This window comes from Carcharhinus amblyrhynchos, chromosome 15 (assembly GCF_965287045.1).
Source record: "Carcharhinus amblyrhynchos chromosome 15, sCarAmb.v2.hapA, whole genome shotgun sequence".
In the NCBI taxonomy this organism is placed as follows: Eukaryota; Metazoa; Chordata; class Chondrichthyes; order Carcharhiniformes; family Carcharhinidae; genus Carcharhinus; species Carcharhinus amblyrhynchos.
Genome location: NC_137338.1, coordinates 36,955,266 through 36,962,740, shown reverse-complemented (window position 1 = coordinate 36,962,740; position 7,475 = coordinate 36,955,266). Strand labels below are relative to the sequence as shown.

Here is a 7,475-nt window from a genome sequence, read left to right as displayed (position 1 = left end):
GCTCAACTCAGAGGTAAGATGGTTTTGAAAAATCTTTTGTTGTTGCAAAGTATTCTGGAGTATACTTGGAGGTTTTATGATGAGATTCTGGATTTAGAATGGAGTGTTGCTATATCCTCAACATAAGACGCATAGATTGTATGTACACACTGCATTGGGGTTACAGCTGCCTTGGATGTGCAGGACAATACAGAGTGAGCAAGCTCTATGCAAGGTCTCTGCCAACTTGGAGCTGGGTTGCTCAGCATTCCTTGGCAGTGACAGGAAGCTGAATGGCAGGCATATTAATACATCTTGATGTGCAATGTCCATCAGTCTTTTCCTATATGTCATGATATTGAGGTAATCATCTGCCTTCCCCACAGCCTTGCCTCTGAACTACCAAATGAGCAATCCATTATCCTAGGCCTTGCTGCAGTCCATTAATGCTCAGTGACCCACCACTTGTTGAGCTCAACTCTTTGCAAGCTCATGTGGTACCAATATCTATGTTGGTGCCTGGTTATCAGAGCAAGTGATGGGGCCTCTTCATTAGTGTTGTGCTGTTGTTCTCTCTCTTCCTTTTGGAGCTGCTATGGCTGGACAGGTAATAGCTTTTGAGTGCCTGAAAGCAAGGACTCAAAAGGGGAAGGTTGGTGTGAGGGAAAGTGAAAGGGGGTGGGAAACAGCTTATGCACATCAGACTGCAAGATGAGACTAATCCGAGACTCAAGGGGCGTAAGGCAGGCTAGTGTCAACTAAGGTTTTCTCAGTGATGGACGATATCACAGATTCCATCCCATCTAGCCGCACAATGCAAAGAATCATCTCCTCCATAGGATTTGGGAGATGCTGATGCCCTTGTTCCCTGCTCCTGCTACTCTGCTTCTTTCTGTTGAGTGCCAGCCTGCCCTGCCGGAGGGAAGGTTGTCAGCAATTGTGTTTGGCTGATGTTTCTGCCATAGTTGGAGATATGTGGAGGAAGCGCGAAGTGGATATGAGGCTGGCAGCACTGCTGAAGGTTTGAGGGTGAGGAGGAGAATCTGAACGCTATGCCTGAGTCCTGAGTGCCAATGGCTGCTGATGGCTGAGTGACGGGGACGGGGGAGGTGTGGGAGGAGGTTTGGGAGTTGCAGGACAGGGATTTGTCTGAGATGTCATGAGGTGATGCTTTCACTGAGAGTGCCCACCCGTATGAGATGATTAGATTTCTTGTGATACTGAAGTCAGGTCTCAGACTCGGATAGTAATTAGAGCACCAATATTAAACTTCACGCCTGTGCAGGTTCACCTTGCCAAGTCCCACTTCTCTGCTTTTTCCCTGCAGTCCTTCAAATTTTTAGTGAATTTTTCAATACTCTTTTGAAAGGCTCATTTGAATCTGCCTTCACCACACTTTCAGGCAGTGCAACCCAGATCTAAACCACTCGCTGCAAAGAACATGTTTCTTCAAGCAGTCCGTGCTCCTTTTGCCAATCACCTGAATTCAATAATCTCTGATTCTTGAGCCTTGATCCATAGGAATTGACCTCCAAGGTCACATGCTGCCAATCCCTTTTGAGTATTTTCCTTCAGGATTTTGTGTCCTCCTATGGAACCATGGTGTCTCTCCTCCTGCCATCTTGAGTGTTGCATCTGTCACACTGCAATCTTCTTCCTACCTTAATATTCCTGGTTTAAAATTACATTTTATTTAAATTGTACAATTCCATTTGTAAATATGATCAGTTCAGCTGCCCACAATCAGTGATGATAATTTTCTTGGAGGTTTTCCCACTTTGGCTGCCCAGGCTTTCTATCTTCTTCACAACATCCATCCCTTCTACCCCAGAACCAAACACAACATGTTTTCCATCTAACCAACTAGTCTTCACGGTGCAGAGAAAGAACTGGGATCCATTTGTATTTGGCCTAGCATTAGTTATAAACAGGATACCAGGTCCTATATGCTTCAGCTGGAAATTCTCATCCATAAACTTTTCACCATAGATGGACTTTCCACCAGTGCCATTATGCCTTGTGAAATCACCACCCTGGCACATGAATTGGAGAATGATTCCATGGAATGAAGAGCCCTTGCAACCAAATCCCTTCTCACCAGTGCACAATGCATGGAAATTTTCTGCAGTTTTTGGGACGACATCAGCCCTGAGCTCCATCATGACCTGAGCCAAGGACTCGCTGTCCACAGAAATATCCATGAAAATGCGGGGATTGTGAGCAGCCATCCTGATTCTGTTATAACAGAGTAATTGTCTGCTCAGCCAGAATTGCAGCCAGGGCATTCAGCAGCAGCCTCCTGTTATTCACAGCTTCCCATTAAGAGGGAGAACAGGTTGTATTTCTTTCCACCTTCCTGCCCATTGCCAAACTCACCCCCCCCAAAGTGGTGGGTGAGCGGGCTCCAGGCTTGATTTTTAACCTGAAATGGTTAAAGGGCAGGAAGGCAGAGTGGGCTGCTGTTTGAGGGCAGCCTCCTTAGGCTGAATTTCCCCCCCCACTTTCTTCCTATCTGCTCACTCTTTTAAAACAACAGCCTCCCCCAACTGCTTCTCAAAAACATTCCCTAACACCCAGGCCCAAGACCCTGGACTAACTGCTTCTCACCTGTAGTCATTGCAGTTGCCACTGATGCCTTGCAATCGGCCTGCAGTTAAAAAGAACGGAACCTCCACCCCACGAGAGGTTAATTTGCCCTGGGGGGGGGGGGTGCGGTTTGCTGTGGGGTAGGTTAGTGTACAGCATGTCAGCCATGGTTTACGGGGGTGGGGGGTGAGTTTGCCATCCTTTTATACACCCCTTCCCCCCCACCCATGTATTATTCTGCCTAATGCCTTTGATGATAGAGAGCTGCCTGTACCATGTGCTATCACCATTGCCCTGCTGAACATTGTTGCCAACAGCAAAGCAGACACTTGGCTGGATGCTACAGTCCAGTAGGGCATCAGCACCAAATATAATTGCTGCTGACTTCGACAGGAACCTGCTGGAATCAGGCCCAGCAGCCTATTAACAGTGCAATTCAACACTCAGCCCCATGTTTTTAACAGGCTGTACACACCAACAATGAGAGTCTCCCACATCCAGAGCCAGAAACCCATCTCAGCTTCCATTTTGAGCTAAGGGCTCAGTAGCAGCACATTTACCTTAACGGCTGAAGATTGATAATTCAAGTTCCACCAAGACCATAGATAGGTAGACAGTTACATGGGTACGATGGGTATAGAGGGATATCGGCCAAATGTGGGCAATTGGGATTAGCTTAGAGTTTTTTAAAAAAAGGGTGGCATGGACAAGCTGGCCGAAGGGCCTCTGTCCATGCTGTAAACCTCTATCACTCTATAAGACCTGGACCATTTTCTAGGCTGACACTTGAGAGAAGTACTGAGGGAATACTGCATTGTCAGATATGCTGCTTTTTGGAGAAGGTGTTGATTGAGGTTTTGTAATGTCCTACATTCAGAGTTACAGCTAGACTGTTGCCACACATTTCCTGCCAGATTAGGTTAATATTGTTGATTCACAAAAATCTTTGAATAAATCTGTACATTAAATGGAAAAGAAGGAAAAAGATTGAGAAGTTTTACAGTGAAAAGCAGCAAACCATCTCATTTTGGATCATTCATCTTAACTTTCTGGCCCAAGTTACTGATTAAGAGATTGAAGTATTTGACATTGATCTGCTATTCTGAGAAAGAAGGAAATATGAAAAACATGTTTCTGAATAAACGTGATAGCCCAGCAAAACTGCACGAACACACCACCTCTGCTCTCACTTTCCTCACAATGTTAACCTTATTAATAATGAAGGCTCTTTGAAGTTTCACAGCAGCATAAATGCTGCACGAGAAATCAATGAAATTTTAAGCCTTTCAACGTTATCTTTCATGGTTTCTTTTTTAAACGGTGTTATTTGCTCTGGCCTGACATTTCTGCTCAATGGAACATATTTCAGCTCTGTACCTACACATACCAACACAAGGTCACATGTGATACACACAGTGTGTTTGTCTGTCTTGGACACCAAGCCGGGCTCCTGAATATAATGTTGCCTGATCTGAATACCCTTTGACTTAATACAGAGCATCTAAGCACCTAATTACATGCCAAACGCTATATTTTCCACCCTTTGACTTAGAGCTGGTGAAATAACTAGATCTATTGTTTTTGTTCTCCATGTATTCTTTTCATTGTTTACCCTCCATAAAAATGGCCACAAAATTTTATATCACTTCTGCTAATAGTTTGCAAGGTAAATGTGCATCTTAATTTAGCCACTGATAACAGGACAGTCCTCAGTTTAAATCCCTGCATTATGCTGAGCCAATGAATGTCGTCTGCACTGGGGTTCCACCCAGCCTTCAATGTCCTTGAGCTGGTTAAGGGGGAGATATCAGGGAACGTTATGCTGTTAAAATGTCCACTAGTATGAATATCAGGTGAAGACTTAGCTTCAGTGCACACACCCGCCCAGCAAAGCAGCAACTGACATTCACTATTCATATCCAAGTTCCCACTTACTGCCTTCAAAAGTAAAATCAAAAATGCAAACGGGGGGAGTACAGTAAAGTATGATGTGATCTGTTTCGTCTTTCTAATTTGATAGGCTGGATATTATTGCCCCATGTATCATTTCTTTTCTCAAAATATCATAAATATTCCAGGTTGAAACATACCATCTTGCCACATTGCCAACGATGCACAATATCAGGGAAGGTGTGAGGTTGTTGCAGCATCACAGGTGTGATCGTTAACTTGGAAATTAGAAACAGATGAGAAAAAATATTAATATGTGAAGTCAACAGCTTAGAATCTTAAAACCATACAGCACAGAAGGAGGCTATTCAGCCCATCTAGCTTGTGTTGGTTTCTGTAGAGCAAGCCATGACTAATCTTATCGTCATAGCAGGCCTCTCATTATACCCTGACATCTTTCTCTATCCCAAATATTCTATTTTGTTCACTTAAACATTGCAATTCCTATCGCTACCTATAGATCACCATTCCCTGTTCTAATAATACATTGTATCAAGACATTTCCTCCATCCTCATTCCCCACTCTCTTGATGCCAGTTATAAATTGATGATTCTTTATTAGTATCCTCCAATCAGAACATATGAACATTAAAAATGGAGTCGGAAAAGGTCATGTTCATGAAACCCCTTGAACTGCTCTGACATTCAGTAAGATTATGCTGAACTTTGACCTCAACCACATATTCCCGCATTATTCCCATATCCCTTCGGCTGAGGACTCTGGGTCTGTACTCATTGCAGTTTAGAAGGATGAGGAGGGATCTTATTCAAACTTACAGGACACTGTGAGGCCTGGATAGAGTGGACGTGGAGAGGATGTTTCCACTAGTTGGAAAAACTAGAACTAGAGGACACAACCTCAGGCTAAAGGGATGATCCTTTAAAACAAGGATGAGGAGGAATTTCTTCAGTCAGATTGTGGTGAATTTGTGGAACTCTTTGCTGCAGAAGACTGTGGAGGCCAGGTTATTGAGTAGCTTTAAGACAGGGCTAGGTAGGTTCTTGATTAATAAGGGGATCAGGGGTTATGGGGAAAATGCAGGAGAAAAATATCAGCCATGATTGAATTGTGGAGCAGACTCAATGGGCCGAGTGGCCTGATTCTGCTCCTATTTCTTACGGTCTTATTCCGATAGTAACCAAAGATCTACTTAGCACAGTCCTAATCTACTCATCGGCTGAACGTCCAGAGTTCTCAGTTGTAGAGAGTTCCAACAATTCACAAGCCTCTGAGAAAGTTCTCCTCATTTCTGTGGTAAATGACCAAACTCTTCCTGTGATTAACGCCACTATAGTTCTAGACTCTCCAAAGGAAATAACCTTTCAGCAACTAACCTATTAAACCATTTAAGAATTCTAATGAGATCATTTCTCAATCTTCTAAAGTCCAAACCATCTAGGTCAATTCGATTTAATATCTCCTCATATGACAGCCCTCCCCTCTCACCCCAGGAAACAATCAAGTGAACCATCACTTTTAAGGCAATACAGGTAAAGAGACAAAAATTATCCACAATTCTCCTGATGTGATCTCATCAAAACCCTTCTGAATTGCAGCAAGACTTCTTTGTGTGCCAACTCCCTTGCAATAAAGACTAACATCTAATTTGCATTGTTAATTATTTGCTTTACAACATATTAACTTTCCACTATTTCTGTATAACTCTGAAACCAAAGGTTACTCACCTCTTACCTTTCAAAGAATATTGATTTTTTCAATCTTCCTACTGAAATGGATAATTTCAACTTCCTCATATTATACATCACCTCTCACCTCCATGCCCACTGATCTAATGGATAATATCTTTTTATAGCCTCTTTGCCTCCATCTCATAGCTTAGTTTCCCACCTTACTTTGTATCAATAAAAAAGTTGGATATATTGGAATTGGGCCCTTTACCTAATTAGTTAATATAGATTGTAAATAGCTGAGGCCCAAGCACTGATTTTCATGGCACTTCACAAGTTACATCCTTCCATCCTGTAATGACTTTGATAAGGACTATGAGTTTGGCCTCTTGGGGTATGAGCTCCCTGATCAAGGTAATCATGGAATCTCACCTATATATATACATTGAGGAGCGTTAGGGTTACTGACACTCCAGATTCTGAGTTTGTACCTGAAGCATTCTTAGGAGTGGAATTAAGTTTGTAAATAAAGAGAAACTGGAGAAGGGACACCAGCCTCTGAGGAATCACCTCACTTCCCAAAAATATCCTATTTAATTTGACTCTTTTAGGAATCCTCATTTAAATCATTATGATCTGCTTCTTTTCTTGAGACTTGTGCTCTAGATTCCCCAACAAGGAAAAATCACATCTCAATGTTGATCCTCCAGAAGGAACCCTTCAGGTGTAGGCAATAAAATATAACAAAATTTACTCCAACTTATAAATCAAAGAAAATAGTTTAATAAAGAAACTTCATTACTCCAACACTAGTGGCCTCACTCTGGGCCATTCCAACCAATTTGACAATTCCCAACAGGTTCTTATTTATACTGAGATAGCTGGTCAGCTGATCATTACATCATTTTGTCATTGGTTACATGGTTTATTGGGTCAGCTGACTCATACAGCTTATTATCATTGGTCACACTACAACAGATATCATTGGTTACATTCTAACATCAATGTCTAACCTGTCAAACCTTTCCAGAACCTTGTGCATCTTAATGAGTGAGGTCTGGGGTGTGGGGGATGGAGGATAATAGAAGTTGAAGAAACTTTGGCTTCATCGAATGATAACTCTCAAAAAGTACATTGATAACTAATCGTAATATTAGTAAAACTCAGGTTTCTCTCCACAATAAAATGGCTCAATTGGTTTCTCCGAGGGCAGTCAATTTGCCAACCTTCCCACTGCTGGTGAAATGGTATGGCAGTGGGAAAAAAATGGTCACCCCTAGCCTTACCACCTCCCAGCCGATCCTGAAAGAGACAGTAAAATTTCAGCTGCG

The 7,475-nt window shown here is 42.5% G+C and overlaps 1 pseudogene; it reads right to left on the bottom strand.

Moving 5' to 3' along the window:
* Positions 1 to 1,703: 1,703 nt before the first annotated feature.
* Positions 1,704 to 2,207, bottom strand: LOC145352961 (peptidyl-prolyl cis-trans isomerase pseudogene; annotated as a pseudogene).
* Positions 2,208 to 7,475: the final 5,268 nt, after the last annotated feature.